Below are 23,758 nucleotides of genomic sequence, written 5' to 3'. Positions count from 1 at the left end.
TTGCTTCTTGCTTCGGTGAATAATGCGGGCAGTTCGCCACTCTCTTCAGTTGATTTAGTGGGACGAAACGTGAAGAGGGGGGGAGTGAGACATTGTTATGGCCCGTATCGTCGGTCGTTGAGTAGCATTATTAGGGACATTGAGTAGTTATGTTAGTGACGTTTCACTGGTTCCCTTACGGTTGTTTACCACGTGGTAGATCAACAAGACGGAAGACTCCGGCACATCTAGTCATTTTTGATCTAAATTTATGCAAGTCCACCCTAATTTACTATTACAAAACATGTTTCGTTCAAACAAGGACTTATCTCGATTAGTCGTCTTAGAGGAAGTATGTCTTCTTTCCCAAGACAAACGCATTGATAATCCTGGACACTGTTATGTTAATAAATCTGAGTCAATTTGTCACTCTGAAGACAGTGCTGTGTTAAGTTTGATGAATACCCTATATATTATGACTCATTATTTCAAATAAGAGCATGAAGTTTGATGGGTCTTCATCAAACTTAAAAGATCCCAATGAGTTAAATAATAATTCATATCAATTCAATCAAATAATAATACCATCATGATCCATGCCTTATCGATGTTTGTTTGAGCCCCTGCGATCATTTGAATTAAGCTGTTGTCTGGTCAGCGTGCATTTCTCGCGCAACAATTCCAAAGGACCAAACATCAAAGCGTTGATTCTGAGAAAACTCGATGTGAATATTGTGCACCACGTTCTCAATTACTATTTCCCAGTATTAAAATCAATCAATCTGATTTTTTGTCTGTTATGTGACGACTTACCATAACAATCAGTTTACAATTTGATCATTGGCCCTTTAGAAATGTGACGCGAGATTAAAAGTTACAAACAAATGTTTGGAGCGCTGTCAGATCCCAGTCAGAATTTTAACATCATATGTACTGATAGAATTAGGCTTACAGAACACGTTGTCAAATATTTGGACAAATGTTTGTCTTTCAGTCTTTCAGTTTGACTCTATGTACTACACGCTGAAACAAGTGAAACACCTCACGTAGTGCTGCAAAGCATTTTTGTTTCTACCATGGACGTTTTAACATCAAGGGTCATTTTGCGTCTGAGTTTCGAAGCATTACGAAATGTTTCACGTTCCAGCACTTCGGAAGCTCAAGCGAGTGGTTTCTTTGTTATCACCACCGGAGTTTTTTTTTGTTTTCGCGTTTTTCTTGGCACTGATGGAGACGAAATTAAAAGTGATTGGCAACTGGCCTATCAACGATGGGTTATCAATTGATGAGCTCGTTCCATGCTTCTATTTTTAATAAGTTATCTGTGTTTATTAGCTATTTCTGTAACTTTCGAATCCTTTCTACTATACTCGGTCTCCATGACGATGCAGAGGTCATACTCGGTCTTTAGTAACAATGGATGTCACACTAACATTTCTTCCCTTCCTCAATGACCGTAAGGCCGTGGTCGGCGCCGTTATTGGCTCTGTAATCATCAGAATCCTAACAGAAATAGAAGGAATTTCAAGACGCTGGTGGCAGTAAACTACTGGATCACGAATTCCCACAAACAACAGAAACCCGACAGTAACGACAATCAACGATGACCACTCTTCACTGATTCCAAGCAGACTTTTCTTCAAGGGTACGGTCTAATACATTCTCTGCAGATGTCTCGTGACATCACGTGCCGTGATTCACGACAGACTCAGAAATTTCATATGAAATTTATTCAGATGTTTGCATAATATTTCCTTCAGGTATTACTCCTAATATTTGTTATGAAGTTCATTTAGTGATGTTTTCATGAATTTCTCTAGAAGTTCCATTGAAATTTTTTTTTTCTAAAATTGTCTTCAAAACTACTCCAAACATTCTTCCTAAAATATCTCAAGGAAGTCCGCAGTACTTCAGAAATGTATCCAATATCTATTGGAATTCCCTACGATTTTCATCAGGAGGACCATGAGGAACTTTTAAGAGACTTTCTTAGACTTTCTTCTATGACTTCTTTTGGATTTAAAGAAAGGAAAGCTTATAATGGGGGTATCACTGAATTATCACGGAGATTCTTTCTGGAGGCCACAGACAGGCGCATTGAACTTGAATCTTGAACGGAATGTTTGGTCCAAATATATAGGAAAATGCACCTTTCTCACTCTTCAAATTGTTCTTGGAGTTAAGACAAATAGAATTACAGTCGACTCTCCACATCTCGATATCTCTCCCTATGTCGATGATTTCATAAGTCCCTTCAGTCTGCATACATTTTCATTCTCCATATCTCGATGTGTTTCTGTTGATTTTTCGTTCTCAATTTTCTTTCCGTATGTATGACCATTATCGAAGGTTACTAGACCAAAGTTTTGGGATTCATAACAAATAAAGCGCAAAATGACGTTTGTTTGTGTATTACTTTCTTGGCAACGGAAAGTTTTTCAATCTAGTAGGGAGCCGGATCCTATTCTTGGCACTTTTGATTCACTTCGACAGTAGGGTTTTTTGAAAGCTAGTGATCTCATATTTGGCCATAATATGCGTCCTATTGAAGTGCTATGCACCAAAAAATCGTTCTTTGTCTCGATCTGGTCCCTTCGATATCGAGATGTGGAGAGGCGACTGTACATGTATTATTTTCAAGAAGTCTTAAAATTATGATGCTTTTCAAAGTTTTCAAGATCTCATTTTGCTTTATTTTTTTCAAAACAGACTCTTATCAAAATGTTGTTTCGAAGGGAAAATGACCGAACATACAAAAACTGTAAAACCTGGAATTATCAGGGAACTTTATTCATCCTGGAATTCTCAAGGTATTCCAATCACAATTAATTAATTAATTAATTTGAGGCAGTCACGATAAAAGAATTTTTGCGTCAAAACTCCGAGCAACCATATTTTTTTGCAAGAAAATTCTTAATCGAAAAAAAAATCGGCTGCGTCGCTATTAACACGCTATTTGAGCTGTGCATTGAGGATCCTTTCGAGTATGATATTTTATCGATGGCAAAACATGATTGCCATTTTCAATTTCTCTAAATTTTATCAGTTAAGGATGATTAACATATCTAGGGCCGGTAGCAGGTTTCTTGTTAGAAAATTGGTTTTATTCTTATGCAAGTCAATATTTTTGATGAAAGGTCTCTCAAGTCTCTAATTTAACCAAAACGGTCTCCAAAGTCTTTTTTTTTCTTATCTTGCTTGCAGATAATTATGATGCAAAGTTTCCAGGGATTTAATCTAAAATACTATCAGGAACTAATACAGGGTTCGCTCCAGAAATTCTTCAAGAAATTCCTCTACCAATTCATTCAGTAATTTTCAAAGGATGCTTAAAGGAATTTTTCCAGAATTTGCTTCAGGAAATCTTTGAGCACTTAAATCAAGCGTGTGCTAGAATAAGGGCGTAAGTCGCATGATCGATTTCTCTTCATCGATCCTTTTTTCTGTTAATAAAGGTGACAAGAAGTGGGTTTGTTAGCATTTTTTCACTTCAGGACACTAGGCAGCGATGCAGTCTTACTTCCTGAGGTGAAAAAATTCTGACAAACTTGCGTCTTGTCACGTTTATTCGCAGAAGAGAGGATCGATGAAGAAAAATCGATCATGTGACTTACGCCCTTATTCTAGCACACGCTGGAAATGTTTCTACCTCTAGTAGTTTTTTTTTTTTTCTAGGATTACTTTGAACAATTTTCCAAAGGCTCTTCTGGGATCCAGATATTTTTCACTAATTTTTCAACCGAATTCTTCAGTCGTCACTCTAAGAGATCTACCAAAGATTTCAACAGATTTTTTTTCCAAGGAATCCCGCAAAGATTAATTTTAGAGTTTTTGGTAAAGTTCGTTCAAGGATGAAGAAGAACGTGACGAAGAATTTCTATGACAATTTTTTTTTTTTTTGGGAATTCCTCGTGACATTACAACAAGTATTACTGAATCAAAACTGACGGACCCATAAAGCACGTGATCTATGGAGGAGGGGGGGTTGGTTTCTGAACAAAGCTCACGGCCAGTGTTGGGAAACTCGTGCTCGCGAGTAAAAAATACACACTCTCGTACTCGTTTGCGAGTAATACTCACGCTGTGAGTCACTCATTCCTTACTCTAACTCACGCGAGAGTATGACGTCATAACTCACGTAAAGAGTAATACTCGCAGTGAGTATGACGTCATTACTCTCGGTGAGTGAGCAAGTTACTCTTTGTGAGTATGGTGAGTAACCAATTTCCATAGCAAAATTAAATTGTACATTAGTATGTTCTAGACTGTAAATGTAAATAATTCAAAGGGTTTACAGCTGCTGTCGACTTCAGTGTGTATTGTGATATGCAGTTTTATAGTATGGTTATTTAAACTTTACCGAATTCAGAGCCAGTTTTTCAAAATGGATAAACAAGTTATAATGGCGAAAGTCCGGTTGTGTTCAAATACTTTCCAGACCAATTTATTTTGTTTAGTGGCATAAAATAAATACTGTAACTTTTTCTGAACGCGTTTATGTTATTGATATTCAAAGTTGAATTGAAATATTAGTAAAAATGGGGGGGGGGGTACGTGGGGCAAGTGGGTAATGGAAATCGTATAGTTGAGATTCTTCAAATTCTAAAGACTTTAAATTGAAATAAATGAAGTCGTCTTTATTTTTTAATTTGACTCTTACCAAATATAAACAGTATGCTAAAATTGATTTTTATGTAAAAATGAAAAAAATACAGAAAAAGTTTTTGCAAAATGTCACTTTTCACTTGCTCCACAAGTTTTTAAACAATAAATTGAAATTTAGTTATATTCACGATTTCTACTAACTTCAACATTAGTTAAGGCGTCCTGTTCCTTAGGTAAGTAACATGTAAACAAAGAAAATTTTATTCTTGTCAATTCAATTTTCTTCTGTTCAGTTTCGGCTCTGTAGAATTTTCACCGGTCGTTATTTGTTTCTAAGAAAGTCGGATATGACATAAGATAACTCTTCGGGAGAAATTATTTTTTGGAACGGAATCCTTCAATAGTATTCGGATTCTTTTTTGTGTGGATAGTTCCATACCCCATTTTTATGTTTTGGACTAGCTTTACATTTACATTCCATGAGATTCCCGTGTGTTCTCTTATATTGCAACTTTTCAATCAACATTTTACTTTCAATCGGCTGTCCGAAGTAGACACATCAATATCGTCTGGCAATCTCTTTTAGAGAAGTTCCATGATTAGTATTAGCTTTTATCGCTTTGAGTATTGTGTTTATTGAATTTGAAGCACGTTCCGATTTTCTATGATAATTGCGAAGCTACTAATAGCTATAGCTACCTAAATAGCTATAGGTATACCTAAAAAGAAAACAAAATTCAATCTCTAATGAGAAACTTTTTACTTGCCCCATGTGATTAGAAAATTGATGGTGTTTTAATTTAGCTATTTTTATGTCTAGGTCGAATTAATCCCAAAACTTTTATTTTCAGTTTAAAACTGTCAGAGAGTACAACTTAGATGTGGTACAGAGAATTATTTTCTGCAACTTTTTTCTACTGAACATATCAGATTGCACGCCGCCAACTTGTAACGGAGTAATAGTTGACAGGTAGACAATCTTTCACTCTATAGAGCGCTGCATATGACGAGCCTAACCTCACTTATTTGACAGCCGCTGGTCCTGTTGTTTACGTTTCGGACTAAGTCGTTTTTTCCATCATTTTTTCATCTTCGCATTTCTATCACCAGCATGCTGATGGTGACGATTTTCCACGGTAGGAAGATAGAATAGTACGATCCGTGGGTATCTGCAGTGGATTTGACCTCTCCTCGCAGCAAACTTTCACGAAATTAAGAATGATTCGAAAAAAGTACAAACTGTAAACAACAGGACCAGTACCTGTCAAAATTGATGCGTGACGTCACAGTGCAGTGGAGTATTATGCAATGTGGAAATGCTCATATCATAAGTACATTAAGCTAAAAAGCAGAATCTGGCCCAGTAGAGGTGTAACGTCAGAAGAAAAGAGCATTTACGATTATTTGAGCCATTCGCAAGGTTTTAGAATATTTACAATATTTCAAGTGAGTAAAATTACTCACGAGTGAGTAAATGTTAGTTGAAAACTCACTCACGAGTATGAGCTGTACAACTGAAACTCACGACTGAGTATACTCACGCGAGGGTTAAAGCTGTACAACTCATACTCGCGAGTGAGTTTTCAACTAACAGTGAGTACTCACGAGTTTCCCAACACTGCTCACGGCCCATACGAAGTATAAAATTTTTGTACTGTACACTCCCGTAATTTGAATGGTTGTGATACTTTTCCCCGAATGTCAGTTCCCCGAATGCCAGTTCCCCGAATATCCCGTTTCCCCGAATAGCCACTTCCCCGAAAAGTTTTTGGCACTCATATTTGTCATAACTTTATATATTTCAGGGGGTGAACGTACTGGTCATCTGATATGCACCCTTCTTTATTTGATTGGCGGTTCTTACTAGTTTTACCATCCTCAGAATGTTTGGCAACACTTGCTACCCGAAAACGACTAAATACCTCCTTCTTTTGATTGCTTATCGTTGTTTGTAATCCACCATCCTGCCACTGAAAACTATTATAGCACCTATTTGAACCGCTACACTTTTCGGGGAAACGGGTTATTCGGGGAAATGGCATTCGGGGAAACGGGTCATTCGGGGAACTGGCGTTCGGGGAACCGACATTCTGGGAAACGACATTCGGGGAAAAGTAGCACAATCATTTGAACGGTACCCTCATGCAAACCATCGGGGTCCATTTTTAATTTGAACATCTAGTTACCCTAGAAACGTCACTCAAAGCTCTTTCACTGTTTTGTATTGATTCTGCGCTCCTGGATTTCTTGAAAAAAATGTCTCTTAGGATTTCTTTGAAATTTCAACTAAGAATCTCTCAAAAATTACTCCAGTGATTATTTGATATTTTCTCGAGAGTATTAATTTTCCTGGAGCTCTTTCATGAAAATCTTCAGGAAAATTTTTCACAAATTTTTAGAGAAATTTATGAAAAAATCCCGTGAGGTATTTCTGAAGAAAATCCCAAAGCAGCTTCTGATGGAACTGTTATTTTTTTTTTCAATGAATAAGGATCTCTGAAAGAACTTAAGAAAGGAAGTTTAAGAAAATTTCCTAGATATAAATTAATAACTTAAAAGTCAATCAAATCTCGGGATAATATACCGCATTATTTTCTGGAGAAAAGGGAAGGAATCCCTGAAGAAATTAGTGTAGGAATAATCGGAGGAATAACTGCAAAAATTGATGTAGTATTTTTTTTTAGGAACTCCTTAAAACATGTTTGGAATAACTGCAAGATTACTTCAAGGATTATATGCTAGAGAAATGTCTAAAAAAGAGTTTCTCGAAAATCCACTCACGGAATTTGGGATATCTGGAAGTAAACATGGATGATTTCTAGAAGGAAACATCATGAACAAACGGAGGAGTTTTTGCAGAGTCCTAGAAAAAATCCCCGAACTATTTTTTTTACAAAAACTCTGAAATAAACTTTTGTGGATATTTTCGGAAGAAATTATGTAGAAATTTCTGAAAGACTCCTAAAGAATCCGATTAAACGGTAAAGCTAGGTATGCTGTTCAGCTCAAGAAAAGTAAAAATTTCTGCTTGAAGAAATGGTCAAGAAATTTTCTACAGTGAGCTCCATTTGAATTGACATTTCTTTTCAACTGCGTACTGCGATCAAAGAAAAATGCTTTTCTTGAGCATTTCTTGCAAGGAATTTCCCACGCATCGAGATAGGCGATTACTTTTCTGTTGAATTGCATACTTCCCTTCAGGCACGAGACACACTCCATTCCGAATGCGACCTTCATATTTTACCTATCAATCTGGTGTTAATTGCGTATTACTTTATCCAGTTTTCTGTAATTGCTAGATAATTTAGCCACATTTTATTAGGTACAACGAAAAACGATTATCAATAGTAAAATATTTTTCTCATACGACATTTGTCGCTTCAGCACGGGGTTTGATGAGGCCAACTCATCCATGATTTTTTTATTGCTGAGTTGCGTGATTGACAACTCACGCATGAAAAATCTCAAGCGAGAGTTATGAGAAATTGATTTCACAACACTGGATACAGCAATAGGAACAATGCAAAACGTTTCAAACAGGATTTAAAATGCTTTACAATATATACCGAAAATTAGCGTTTGCCAAACAGCTTTACTGCCCATAAACGCCTTGTCCTATGTGAATAGAAATTCCAGCAAAAATGGGACTGACATGCGTTTATGGGCAGCTTAATTGTGATTAAAATGTAGCAAAAATGGTTCTTATTGGAATTATGACAATTTTTACACAATTCAGGCGACAGTATATCAGAATAAGCTTATTCAATTTCTAAATTCTAGTAAACATAACCCATGTTTTATTCGTCCATAACACATGTTTACTCAATTTTCTAATGTTTTCCGTTGGTTGAAGTCCAAAAAACATTCTTTTATGTTTTTTTTTTTTTAGATTTTGTCACACCCCTTGGCTTAAACTCAAATTTTGGGTGTATTTTGTTTTCCGTGTCCCTTCCGAAATGTCATATAGGAACAACCCCAGTGGTAAAACTAAAACCCCTGTGGTGTTTTTGTCGAATAAGTGAACTTCGAACATGATCAAAAGTGTCAAGGTTCATTTATGGACTCAATTTTTTAATTAAAGTTTAAACATTTTATTTGAGCGAAAAAAAAATGGCTGAAGAAGTTGCAGTAACATGCGCTTTCGTTTTATTAAATAAAAACAAGATTTAATTAAAAAATTTAGGACCCAATCACATTTTTTTTTCGAATCCTTCCGAGATACGTTGTTTTGTAAAATTATGCTTGAATTGTAGACTATTTGCCACAACTTTTGTTTAAAGCATTTTTTTCCTATCTGGAACATCGAAAGAAATCGTGGGCGGGAAGGGGTTGAAGAAACGCCGATTAGTTGTGAATTCTGGTAACATTACAAGGACAACCGAGCGTTCAGCAGATAAAAACTCGGATTGAGTTTAACCGAATTCGGTACATTTTTCTAAGCTGCCGTTATACGCAAAATTGTCCCATGTTCCAAAATATGCAATCGAGAAAAACGCGTTTAATGATATTAACTCATTTAGGCCTCGTATTGACTAGGTGTGGGGTAAATTAAATTAAAATCTTCACAATAGTATAAAGAATAGCGTTAGATTAGAGTTCAAGAGTTTATATCATGGAAATGAAGTAAAGTTAGCAACGAAGGTCAAAGTGGGACTGTTATGCCTAGAAATACGGGGTTTTTGATGAATTTCTACGCATTACTGTCCCACTGATAGTAGTGACCAATTATGTGCTAAGCATACTGCTTTAGATGACCGTTCTTACGTACCTGAGGAGGGAAAAATAACTCGCAATAACTTATGCATACCATATTTTGGTATCATACTATAATTAGGTATTGTTCAGTTGTCAATACCTCTCATTATAATGGTATTGAAAAAAATGTTTCAAATAATTAAAAATACTTCATTTTGGTATTTGATAGTTATTGCGGACTGCTGGATGTATTGAACTACTATTGAAAAATTCCACTTTTATATGAAAATCCATCATGTACACTGGTCCCACAGTTGTGAATCATTTAAGGCTCTGCTTAAATTTGAAAAATTCGAGAGAGCAAAATAAACAATATTTTCTTATGAAATCAATTCCGAATGGTAAAGTGGGGATATACCTGCAGTTCATGCACAATGTTGTCATTGAAATTGTTGAAAACATTTGAAATTTTCACTTATTTGAACATTGTCTAAAACCACAATTTATGAATCGGCAAAAAAGTTGTCCACAAATATGAATCAAAGTGAACACGATTTATGAATCAGTTGTCTACTTTCAATTATTTTGCAATTGAATGCTATATGGTTCATATGTTTGTTAGAACACTGCCTCGGACAACGTTTATTATATCCGGGGGTGAACCGGAACCAAGTATTTCAAGAATCTGCATCACATTCCTTGATTTTTAATTTTGCTACTGAGCGAGCTTAGTGAACATTGAATTTGTGGATTTATATGCTTCTGGAGCAAGTTTATTTGGAGGATGATGACAGGTAGTGTAATTAGACAAGCATTAGATGCAGATGGCAAAACTCGTAAATGCTTGACTCTTCGACTGCCTTTACTGCACTGATAAAAATCCACACGTTCGATCTGTGTGTTTAAAATTTTGGATCGATTCATGAACGTTCATATCGAATAGCTGTGATTTTCTTGCAAGCTTCGTGTGTATTACACATTAAATTCCTTTGTTTTGCTTCATTGATTGATTCATTTTTTCCACATTAATTCCCGAAGCTTTCCCTTCAGATTCGTATGCGTCAACCTATGGACGCATAGATCATCACTGAACACGAATTCAGTGTGTTTTGCTTATGGTTAGCTTGTGTCATAATCATCATGTTCAAATTGGTCAATTTATCGACTTACGCAATGAGTTTGTTATGATGAAATCGATGAGCTTTGCTATCAATTTCCATGTTCAAAATTTCTAAATTGTTTGTGATCAACCCATAGCGAACTAAACTATGGTTGGGCCTCGTGTTGAACGGCAGTCATCATGCTTCCAAAGAGCAGAAGCCAATTTTGAAGCTGAAAGTGTTAAATGAAATTTGTGAATTCGATTATTCTTTTATTAGTAAAGTTGTCCGATATAAGAGGATTCTACCTTTCTCTACGAAAATGGAACATAATGTATGGTTTTGAAGAAAATTCGGATTCCACTAACATTTTTTTTTTTCTATCTTATTAACGAGATTTTTAGCCCTGGGCTAGTTCATCTCGGGATCAACGGCTTTACTTCCCTTCCGAAGGAAGTCGTCACTAAAAATTTTTAGTGACTATCTCGGGGATGGGATTCGATCCCAGGTCCTCGGCATGAGAGGCGTGTGTTCTAACTACTACACCAGGTCCGTCCCCTAATTCCAGTAACAGATTTTTCTGGTTTTCAGTTGTGAAAAAAAATTGGAGTATGCTAATCACGGGCTTCCCAAATTATGGATTTGCAGCGTTCCGCTTGTTGCTGACTCACTTGAATGAAAAAAACATTCAAGTGAGCTTGAATGTAGGCAGAGGAGCCTTGAATCCATATTTTGGGAAGCAAGAGTTCTTCTACCAAATTTCTTCCTTCAATCTTATGACATTCATGGCTATCTAAAGTCACTACATTTCGAATTCAATAAGCAAATCAGTCGGTTTTCATAATTTATTATTTAGACATTCATGTTTGCTTCACATGACAACTTAATTTTGATACACATGTGAAGAAATAACGGAATCCATATGGCTACCCCGCTCAAGTCATGTGGTCTCCTCATTGCGCAAATCTATAAGTAAAACACATAACCTTGACGTGTATATTTTTCTCAGTGTGAGAGTTCCAATATTATATGGTGGCACATTACGCACGTGAAAAAATCGGAATGTTAACGATACTCCATGAGCTCTGTTTTTTGGATTTTTTAAAAGTGTGAATACCTTTTACTTCTCCATATGTCTGATAGAAGAGCCAACAGTTAAGCCTAGGAGTTAATCTAAAAAACAACAAAAGAGATCATAAAAATGACAAAAAATGCTATTTTTATCAATCAGGGAGGATGCAAAGCAGTTCTTTTAATTCCCACTCGTTGCTTTTGGTCCTTCTGCTGAAGCAAAACCCCGCTTTATAGCAGAATTAGGAAGAACCTATCAGTAGGTGAATTCCGGCGAACAATTTCTTCGAAGAGAAGAAATTTTCTTCCATTACGCACCAGCAAGAAAATTTTCTTTTCTTCGAAGAAAATACGCGCCGGAATTCGCCTACAGGTGTAGTTAAAAAAATCTTTACGTATTTTACATCTGTACTGATTCTTTTTGTTCCTCCATTGTTTATCCATAAATTATTCAACATAATCACAGACAAACAGACGTAACAGCTTGAACAATTATCAATTTAAAACATAGTCGCGTGAACATTTAGGCCCAATGCTAAAAATACTTTATTTGGCCAACCGTGAACTAGGTGGCGGTAGTGAGCAAACGTCAAACTCGAACAAAAGCTATGCGCGCGCCACGAGTGGACAGTTGGCCAACTACCAAATATTAGAATTGGGCGCTATTCTGCTGTGCGATGAAAATAATTAGAGTATTATGTCTGTTTGTCTGTGTAATGATCTTTGAGGCCTTACATAAACAACGTCCGCAATTTGTATGGCCATATAATACCCCTAAATAACTTTTTTTCATAAGAATTTGTTTTTTTCCTAAATCATGGAAATTCATAATTATGTTCAGACTCCTTTTCCACAAAAAAAAGATAATTTCGTAGTTTATGAACGGCCCCTTTGCACTTTTGCTCCCCCGTAACAAAAATTTACATTGAACATTATTTGAAATTTAGAATCATTTTTCAAAATACCAAGTACTAGTAGTTTGAACGCTGATTCATAAATTGCGACTGGTGTGTATATTTCCCACAATTTATTGATCAAGTATTTTACTCAAAAATCTCATCAAAATCCGTATAAATACGCATTAATCTCTAATAGCTATGTTTATTGAATCTGTAAATGTTGTCTGGGGCTCAAACTCTCACAAAACATATTTGAAACACACTTTAAAACGTCATTTCTAGCTAGGCGTCAATAGGTACACGGTTTACGAAGTTGGCACAAAATACAGCCCAAATAGCTACAGAAAGAATTTAGTAATATTGTTGGTTCATACCGCGATCAAGAGCTATTTTACTGAGATAAAAAGCCTTGAAATGGTTAAACACTATGTGTAGCTTGTCAGTAAAAATGATTATGTGATGTGTTGTGATAAGTTTGATAATAATTTTGTATTTTGAAATCAGCTGATTCATAAATTGTGGGTGTTTCAACTGCGTGGGGTGACTGTATTATTTAGGTATTACAATACCTGATCTAATTATCAGCTTGGTATTTGTAGAATATGCAGAAGGTATTATTTGAGGTATTTTACCTCTTATGCAGGGCTCATTCAGGTTGTAAGTATTGGAAATTATCTGGTATGGAATACCTCAATACGGTATTCAGTAGTTATTTTCTTCCGCTCGGGTATAGATTGAACCGAATGTAGAGGACGTGTATCCTCAAGACCATGTTAAGGCGCCTAATGAAGGCTCAAGTGACATGTGCCAAACGGATCCAAGTGAAGAAATACAATTTTATAGTTTGGGATGGAAAGCAAAGTTTTCTGTATGTGTGGTAATGATAAAATGTATGAACTTTTTTTATTTAGACTTGGTTTGCTAAATCATGAAGTTGATTTGTCGCAAGCCATGGACTCGAAATTAAAGTGTCTACTGATTCTTCAAGTGGGATTATTCCAGCACTCTCCATGATGAATCCCAAATTACGGTGAATTTCTAATCGATGTCCGCGGTTCCAAAAACAAGAAGAATATTGTGATTGACCCCGAAAATTGAGCTGAAATTCATTGAAAAACGAATGGGAAATAATATTTTGAAATTGAAAATTTCAATCAAATTTGACGTCAGGCTCGCATGAATGATGAATGCTCGCGTAACAATTCTAAAAGGCCAATGACCAAATTGTAAACAAATCGGGTTTTTGATACCATTCGATGGCATCTCCCAACACCCACAAACTATGCAAACATTGTCAACATAATCATAAAACTTACCGTTATAAACTTGATTTTCAAAACGGCCAATAACCGCTTTTTTCCAAATCGTTCATTGGCCCCGCTCGAAAAAGCCAATGATCGGTTCTCGCTCCATCAAGAGGGCCTACATTCGGAAAATTTCGCAAACTGTTATTGGCCTTAGCATGGTGAGAGGCCAATGACTCTCTCTTGCTCATTCATTGAAAACCGAAAAGGCCTAGCCTTGGGCCAAGCACGCTAATAAAATTCTATTTTGGCCAATAAAAAAGGCCCATGCCTTGTTGAAAATCGAAAATGGGCCAAGCATTAACTCATCATTTTTTCCACATTTTTATCAGTTTTCAGAATAAAATCGATTATTAACGTGTAGTAATAGTAAGTCGTCACTCAACTAGCAAGAAACCACATTGATTGATTTGAATACTGAGAAATACGAATTGAAAATGTGGTGAATAATATTCAAATCGAATTTTCTCAGAGTCAACGATCTGAGGATTGGCCCTTTTGAATGGATCATTGAAGGTAGTTTTTGCCAGTGCTCACCGCATCAAAACTGTAACCGTTTGGTTACAAATTGTTGATTTTTGTTTTTATTTATATTGTTGTTTTTTTGGACCCTTCACGTTTCTTGTGCAAGAACAGAAGAAATACCACAGGAGTGATAGGGTTCAGTACCGCTGCAAATAAGTTTATTAGCTACCAATGCTGCAGTATGGCAGAAAGGATGGCTAAAGCTAAAAATGATTGGAATGACGGAAAGTGGGAAAACTGAAATTAGAAAAAACGGCCATTGTCAATAGCTGGCCTCTTTTCTAATCAGGCGTCCATGTGCTGAAGACGTGGTTTTTATAGTGCAAAAGTGCAGTAATTTAATACCGATACCCCCCCACCCCCCCTCCCCCATTGCCCTTAGCAGGAGCTAAGTGGGTGCAAGGGAAGAAACCTTGCTCAGGTAAATTAGCAACCATGCATAAAACGACATTTATGTCTAACTCCTCGTTGTCCAATAGGACCTCTTGTTCTTGCTCTTGTTTCGCCATTGTTTCCGTCCAGCACACGGCTCGGCTCGTGAAGCCATTAGGCTTCCGGGCCTACAAGTTAAGGATCCTGTCCTCTAGTAGGACCAATATCTCGGGCCGTAGGTCCTAAACGTCAAGGAGTTCCCCCTCTCGGCCGTCCAAGGTGGCCATGCCACGGCCGGCCGATTGCGTCTAAGAGGGAAGACGCCTGCATCCCATCGTCCAGCAACGCCCGCTGGCCCGTCGGAGAACCCGCCCGTACATCCGCCCGCTTCGCCATTCCGGCGAGAGTTCCGGCCGCACAGCAGGATTGAGTCGCTGTGTCGGCCATTCGTCATCCACCAACCAACGGCAGCGGTATGTACCGGTACGAGTAGAAGAACTAGGCAACACTTAACAAATTCACACAAAATTGCTAAATACAGAACAACACGCACACGACACAATTAGGAATTTTTAATAAATGCACAAGTAAAGTGAAAGTTCCCGTGTTAGTTTTTGTATTCGCGAAAAGCCCTTGATTACCCAGTAGCTAGCCGACCCTGGGATTGCCGGAGAGATCTTGCATCTTGAGTAGGCCTGGCATTGTAAGTTTTCCCGCTTAGTTTCAAAACAAAGGCGCCACTGTAAATGGGATTTAACATTGTGACAGCATTACTGTTCTGTCAAACACACAAGGCTACGGTGGCGGTATCTATGCTTTTCATAGCGGCCGTTTTGGTTATTTTAATGATCCATTGTTACGCGAGTATGCTTCTCGATAATTGGGCATTTCACGGCGAAATTCTCTCTCTTTCGCTCTTCAACAAAACTTGAAAACAACGGTGTCAGTACCTGTCAACTTTGACAGGTACTGGCACCGTCGTTTTCAGATTTCCCGAAGGAGGGAGAGAGCGCGATTTTCTGATGACGACACCGTGCAATGGGCAATACATAAAACAGGTTGTGTTCCACATGGGATGTAAAGCCAACGTAAGAAGATGTTCAAAACGATTTTCCCAAACACCAGCTAATTCAAAACTGGCAACTGAATATTTTGTTCGAGATCAGCGCAGCGAATTGTATAGTGTGTTATGCGTAGAAATATAGTAGTGGGAAAATTCAACAATGCATTGCAATGGGACAAATTGACTTGGCTTGCTTTTCATTGAGTTTCCGAACAAAGTTAATTTTTGGTAAGTGTTTTCTAAAACTAAACGTATAAATAAACTGTTTGATGACAAAAAGTCAAAATGCACAAAAAGTAACATGGGACAATTATGCGTATAACGGCAGTAAGTGTGTAGTCTGGGTTGAAAATATGTTCTCAAGAAATTCCCAGGGACGTATCCTGACGTAAAACAAAAATCAATAGGTCAACTCACTCCACCCAAAACTTGTTCATTAAGGTGAAGATGAATCGAAGCCAAATCTCAAATTTTCAAGAGCACAAATCTGGAGAACCAAACATCCGTTTAAGCTGAAAACTTAATCGAAAGGTCACTAGCTGGCGGTGACCAATCGATTAAGTTTTCAGTTCAACGGATGTTTGGTTCTCCAGATTTGTGCTCTTGAAAATTTGAGATTTGGCTTCGATTCATCTTCACCTTAAGTGACAAATTTTATCGCGCACGCAGCGTGATTCAATTAGCAACAAATTTGTACCACCAGTGTGACGTTGCTCTTAACGAAAATCATTCGACCGGATGGCGCCCCAGATAGTGAACATCCCTACGCAAAACCAAACAAAAACATCCGCGGCCTTGCACTAAACGCACACATTCTCACACCGAACACACATACCTACAAACGTGACACGACATTCTGACAGCAAAGGGCAACAACACTGCAGTAGTGTGCGTAAGCTAAACGAAAATAATAATAAATTCTCACACCAATACGAAAACCGCCCTGTAATCGTTTTTATGAAAATTAAATAGCATATCAAAACAACCTCCATAATCTAATATGTAGAGAGGGAAGGGAACCGTCCTCAGGGCAATCTCGCATTCCCTCCCTGCCCACTAAGATCACGCATTCCTCACGATGAACCAGTTCCGACCAGCATAAGTCAAGGCTAAGAAAAAGAACATCACCATCAGGAAACCGCATTTCCCTTCTCTTTTCTTCTTTCTCACTGTCACATGCACTAGGCTCTTGGATGAGTAAGAACGAAAGTTCGCCCCCTCCCGCGTCATCATCGCCTTCTTTGACCGTTCCGTAATGTCATGACACGGGTCCCGCGATAAATGGATGGGACGGGGCGGCCTACTAGATGCGTAAAATATTGGTCCGGATTTTGCCGCCAGAACTTACCTCCGCGGATCCGGAAACGGTTCGCTCCGACGAAAAGCACTGTCACACGACCGGAAAGGGCACCGAATGCACGAAAAGCCTTGCCCAAAACGCCGAAATTTACGTTCGAAAATAATGTTGCTTTTTTTGCTTCCGAACACACAAATCGCGAGCAAAACACTACTTCTTCGCGGCGAGACGTCGTAGTTTTACTTCGATCATTATTTTTATGGGGCCTGGGTGGGCACGCTAGGATTGGCTCACACAGAGTTGGACGCTGATGATTCAGTTTGATGTATTTGATATTTAAATAATTTCTCGATTCCAAGATAACGATTTGTTCGAGTGATGAAAAAATTGCACTAGATGTGAAACATTAGCATTACACAACTATTTGTAGCTTTTGGAACCGTAATTTATGTGTCAAGAAAGTGAATTTTTGTGTAAAACATGTTTGATGTGCAGCGAGCACCGCCCGTCGGCAAATGACATATTTATATTCAGCACTGTGTACACTAGTGCACTGTGGGTTAATCGTTTTAGAAGCAAGTCAAAATTACGAAAGATCTGAATCAAAAACAGCCAATATCGGTTAAAAATGATACTGGTTTGAAAACATTAATAGCTTAGCTTAGCTTAGCTTAGACTGACTACACATATCAATGGTTGCTATTCCGTGATTGACCGAAGTCAGTGAAAATGCACAAAGAATCAACTAGAAGTTCGGCTGGGATTGGCCATAATCTTCTTCAGTGTGCATAATTCAGTGCCTCTATTTATACAGGGTCAATAACGGCGCCGGCTACGTCCTTGCAGTCAGGTGGGATTGGGGTAAGGAATGTTAGTGTGTAACCTTTGCTATTTGGAGACCGTGTTTGCCTCTGCATCTCCACAAAGGTTACTGGGAAGGATGTTTGTTAATAGGGAGGATCGTTGGGTCAAAGGATTCACTTTGATAAGTGATTAGACCATGATAAATAGTTTTTTGTCAAATATAAATACGCTTTTATGAAAATATGATATTTTCATTTGATATGAACAATTTCTATGTAAAGGAAAATTATGCCGACACTTGAGGTGACGAACCATTCAAAGTTTGTTGAACAAATACCTAAATGTAACATTCCTACAGCTGTCAGGACGAAAGCATGTGTTATTATATTTTACTTATTTGAATAGAAACAAAAACTCGATTGGCTGGAACATCATAGAACACTCTTATTCTTATGCCGACACTTACAGTGGCGAACCATCCAAAGTTTGTTGAATAAAGTGAACCTTTCGCAAGTCTACACTTGTAGTGTCGAACCATTCAGTTTTTTTATAATTACAAAAATAAAGATAAAAAGAAAGGGGTGTTTTGAAAACAAAAAAAATGTTAAACATAAATAATTCATGAATGGATCATTAAAATAACCAAAACGGCCGCTATGGAAAGCATAGATAGCGCCACCGTAGCCTTGTGTGTTTGACAGAACAGCAATGCTGTCACAATGTTAAATCCCATATACAGTGGCGCCTTTGTTTTGATGCGGTGAGCACTGGCAAAAACTACCTTCAATGATCCATTAGAGATTATGTCGACACTCACAGTGACGAACTATTCATAGTTTGTTGAAAAATCATATTTACGTCCTACCGTTGTATCGATTAAATGTGCAGTCATACATATTTTATAGATTAGAAATAGTAGCATGAAACGAGCTCACCAATTGATCCGTCATCCTTGACTGAGCAGCAACAATCCACATTCAGCTTAACTCGTTTGCTCGGCTATATAAAAGCACTCAGAGAAAATAGGCGCACGACCCGGGAGGGAAAACAACTGACGACTGCTCGGGCTTTCTTGACGCACTGCCAAGGAGCAATCGTCAAGGTCGAAGATCAAACAGAACTAACCGATCGCGAAACATTTTCACTTCACTCGACCGACGCGCGACATGTTTGATCCTGCCCTCGTCACCCGCTCCCGCAGGAGCAAGCGTCAAGGTCGGAAGATCAAACAGAACTCCAAGATACTGGTTTGAAAACATTAATAATAAATAAATTAAACCCCTCAATTTGAGTTAAAAAAGTTTCTATCGACTCATCGATATTTTTAGGTGATTTTTCCGTCCAACAGAAAAATTCACATAATTCGTAGAAGATTGGCTTGTTTTTTGGTTCCAATACAATTTGCATGGATTTTTTTTTCTATCTCTTTTACGAGATTTTTAGCCCTGGGCTAACTAGCCCTCGGGACCAACAGCTTTACTTCCCTTCCGAAGGAAGTCGTCATTGAAATTTTACGTGACTATTGTAGTGAATGGGCTGTGTACTGATTTAAATTTATTGAGCGTGTTTATAGATTTTTGTATTATTGTAAAATAGTCTAGGTGACTAGTAGTTTGTTGGAGTGCAAAAATCGATGAACGGAATCGACAATGATGATGATGATGATGATGATGGATAATATTGTGGTGTGGTGTATCTGGTTCCGCACGCGGGTGGTCTCGTGAACGAGATAAAGTGAATGAAGGAAAGGGAATGAATGACCTGATAGGAAAGAAAGAGAAAGCAGGTTGTTAAATCGGTTTCGGGCTCGTAGCCTTGGCGATAGGTTTTGATTCTAGAAAGTACCGTTGTGACGAGCAGTGAACTTGTAGATGAGAATCGAAAAGTTGAGCTAGATTCGAATTTTCATTTTGAAGGTTTCGTTTACCACATGGCGCATTCGGTAGAAATAGCTGTGCTTCATAGTTATCCGATAAGCGAATGAAAATAACTGAAAGGTGTTTCGAAGTGAGTAAGTGAAATTTGCAGCTCTTGCAAAAAATCGTAATTCCCAAGATTGGGTGACAAGAATCATAATTCCCATGTTTGGGTGGAAAAATCGTAATTCCCATGTTTGGGTGGAAAGATTGTAATTCCCAAGATTAGGAGGAAGAAAAATCGTAATTCCTATTTTTGGGTGGATAATAATCGTAATTCCCATTTTGGGTGCAATAATCGTAATTCCCTTTCCTGGGTGGAAAAATGCTTGGGTGGAAGAATCGCAAATACCACACATGGGTGAAAATAAGCTTAATTTTCATTTATAGATTAAAAAAAAATATAAAATTTTGTTTTTTTGGTGTGAAAATAAGTCCCATGATGAAGGTGAGTGGGACTCCATACGGAGACGTCTAAACGTAACCTCAATCTACTCATAAAAACATGGACGCTAGCAACATCCATTTATTTACTGAGTGGACTTTAAACAAAATGGCTGCAAAGAAAATGGAGACAGATAGAATTGAAAGAAGTGACGTTTGAATATTGATACACTGGCAAGAGGAAATAGTTTGAAAGCAATTCACCATCATGGATTAATGAAATTCGTAGAATATTTGAGATTGTGATTCAACAAAAAAATTAGACAGGTTTTATTGGATTCGGTTTGGATTTGAATTGTATTATTATTGGATTTGGATTTGATTTCAATTAGCGACGGTGTTGGGTGGACAAATATTCGCAATCCCCAATATTGGGTGGAAAACGGTAATTCCCATTTTTGGTTGCAAAAGGTCGTAATTTCCATTGATGTGTAGAAAAAGTAATTCTCATCGCTCGGTGGAAAATCATAATTCCCAATCTTAGGAGGAAAAGAAGTTGTATTTCCCATTGTCGGGGGAGACAAAGTATTCCCCATTTGCAGGTTAAACAAAAAGTAAACGGTGTTCTCAATTTTTGCTGGATAAAAATATATCATGGAAACTGACTGTGTTTTTCGATTGGGTCTCAATTTGAGATAAGCAAATCTTCTCACACCAATAAATGGAGGCTAGCCACATCCATTAAGGTTTACGTAGATTTTGTGAAGAACTGATTTTAACAATGATGTGGAGGATACTAAAATTTGGAAAGTGAAGAACAATTATGTAGTAGATTGTTGTAATTGTGGATTTGATAAAAGTTGGTTTAGATTTGAATGATTCCTAGATGGAAAGTGTGAATTTAATTAGATTTTATTGAATTTGGGCACGATATGTAGTGGTTTTGAATTTGAATTCAGATTGGATGGAATTTGAATTTTGATTTATCGTGGATAAGGATTGATTCGAGTATTGTATTGGATTGGATATGGAATCAGATTTGAATGGGGTTGATATTGAATTTGGATTGGATTTGATATTTAATAAAGTTAAGTTTATAAAGTAAAGCTTGATAAATAATTCATACCAAAAGAGTAGACAAGGAGAAGGATGTAGTGAATGGGCTGTGTACTGATTTAAATTTATTGAGCGTGTTTATAGATTTTTGTATTATTGTAAAATAGTCTAGGTGACTAGTAGTTTGTTGGAGTGCAAAAATCGATGAACGGAATCGACAATGATGATGATGATGATGATGATGGATAATATTGTGGTGTGGTGTATCTGGTTCCGCACGCGGGTGGTCTCGTGAACGAGATAAAGTGAATGAAGGAAAGGGAATGAATGACCTGATAGGAAAGAAAGAGAAAGCAGGTTGTTAAATCGGTTTCGGGCTCGTAGCCTTGGCGATAGGTTTTGATTCTAGAAAGTACCGTTGTGACGAGCAGTGAACTTGTAGATGAGAATCGAAAAGTTGAGCTAGATTCGAATTTTCATTTTGAAGGTTTCGTTTACCACAACTATCTCGGGATAGGATTCGATCCCAGGTCCTCTGCATAAGACGCGTGTGTTCTAAAGGGTGTCCACGATGAAATTGCCACACTATGAAATTGCTCTAACTTTTTAACCGTTGGGTAGAATTTAATGAAAATTTGGGTGGATTTAGTTCATAGTGCATTATTTACATCCTGCAAGTTTTAACGTCCTGTTATCAAAACTCACGGAAATAGAGTCGAAAGAACAGATCGTGCGTGATAAAATCTTGCGCATTCATCACGAGAACAAGGATTGGGAATCGCGAATTCCACGGTGTCGCGAGTGATTAAGTGGTTCGAGGAACGATTGACCACCGATCGGAAGCCCAGAACTGAAGGAAAAAGTATTCCGTACAATACCAAAAATCACAACCGCGTAGTTGGGGCCTTCAACGGAAACCCGAATGCCTCCGTTCGGGATGTGGCTAAGAACCTGCACCTAAGCCGAAGTTTTGTCCAGAAGGCTAAAACTAAGACTGGCCTTCCTTAAAGGTACAAAAGGCCCCTAATCGCGACGAGAAGCAGAACAAGTCCGCCAAAACCCGTGCCAGGAAGTTGTACCTCAACATGCTGACGAAAGTTGAATGCTGCATCATGGACGACGAAACATATGCGAAGGCCGACTTCAAACAGATCTCCGGCAACCTGTTTTTCACGGCCAAGGATAAGTCCAGCGTTCCGGAGCATGTCCGCACTCAGAAGATGTCCAAATTTCCCAACAAGATGTCCCAACAATCTTCTGGCCGGATTTGGCCTCATGCCACTCCACTACTCCAAGTACGTGCTGAAGTGGTATGCGGACAATAAGATCAATTTCGTGCCGAAAATGTTCAACCCTCCCAACACTCCGGAGCTCCGCCCCATCGAGAAGTACTGGCCGATTATGAAGCAGCACCTTCCTAAACGACCTAAGGTAGTGAAGATAGTCGAGGAACTGAAGAAAGTATGGGTTTACATGTTGATTCACAGGTTGTGCAGAATCTTATGGCCGGGATTAAGGCCAAGGTGTGGGCACTTTCGTATGGATTGTAAATAAAAAACGAGTAAAATGGTAAAATGAAGTTTAATAGTTATTTTTCAATCCCTGAACATTTGATGGCAATCGGATGAAAACTCAAATTTTGCGAATCAATTTTGTTTGTGGCAATGGATCATTAAAATAACCATAACGGCCGCTATGGAAAGCATAGATAGCGGCACCGTAGCCTTGTGTGTTTGACAGAACAGCAATGCTGTCACAATGTTAATCCCATATACAGTGGCGCCTTTGTTTTGATGCGGTGAGCACTTGCGAAAACTATCTTCAATGATCCATTTCATCGTGGACACCCTTTAACCACTACACCAGGTCCGTCCACTACAAAATTTGCATGGAATGGATCATTGAAGGCAGTTTTTGCAAGTGCTCACCGCATCAAAACAAAGGCGCCACTGTATATGGGATTTAACATTGTGACAACATTGCTGTTCTGTCAAACACACAAGGCTACGGTGGCGCTATCTATGCTTTCCATAGCGGCCGTTTTGGTTATTTTAATGGTCCATTACACATTGCTAAAAAACTTCAATCTCGATTTTCTTAAAAGCACTATTTTGTCAATCACAGGACGATTACCGTTTCTTGTCAGTAAAATAAGTGAAAAAGAAATGTATAGATGTAAAGAATGTATCTTCTTCTATATAAATAAAAATTGAATATTGTTTGTATGTCACGAAATGGCTTGAGAACGGGCTATCTGATTTTGAAGATTCTTCTATAGTTATGTTCCTAAAGTGTTCCGACGTGTTTGTGTTTATAAAAAGCACAGGATATTCAACGGGAAAGTCCAAAAAACGGGAGTGAACGGAGCTGTCCTTTTGTATGGGACGTTTCATGACGTTTTTCATCAGCCTACTTGATGGCAAGACAAAGTTTGCCGGGACCACTAGTAGATAATACATTTCTATTTTAATCTGCATTTCTAGCCATATGCGTAAAATAAGATATTTATAAGATTAGAATTACATGTGAATATTAAACGCTTGATGTTTCATACGAATCTTAACACAAAGAGAAAATCAGTCAAAGTCATAATCGTTCTCTTATGAAATTCGTACGTAACTTTTGACTCAGATTACAATGGTATTTGTGGGAATTTTCTTTTCGTCCTAACAAAATCGAAACAATCAA

The 23,758-nt window shown here is 37.8% G+C and overlaps 1 protein-coding gene across 1 annotated transcript in view; it reads right to left on the bottom strand.

Moving 5' to 3' along the window:
• The window catches only part of LOC5574714 (nuclear factor of activated T-cells 5), a 429,601-nt gene extending 412,447 nt beyond the window's left edge, over nucleotides 1–17,154 (bottom strand). The window contains exon 1 of the mRNA XM_021839021.1: nucleotides 16,962–17,154. The gene's annotated coding sequence lies outside the window, so the exon portion shown is untranslated. The remainder of the gene's footprint in view (nucleotides 1–16,961) is intronic.
• Between the last annotated feature and the right edge of the window lie 6,604 nt (nucleotides 17,155–23,758).

Source organism: Aedes aegypti, chromosome 1 (genome assembly GCF_002204515.2).
Source record: "Aedes aegypti strain LVP_AGWG chromosome 1, AaegL5.0 Primary Assembly, whole genome shotgun sequence".
Classification (NCBI taxonomy): domain Eukaryota; kingdom Metazoa; phylum Arthropoda; class Insecta; order Diptera; family Culicidae; genus Aedes; species Aedes aegypti.
The sequence above is the reverse complement of the archived record's forward strand: the minus strand, read 5'-3'. Positions and strand labels throughout refer to the sequence as shown.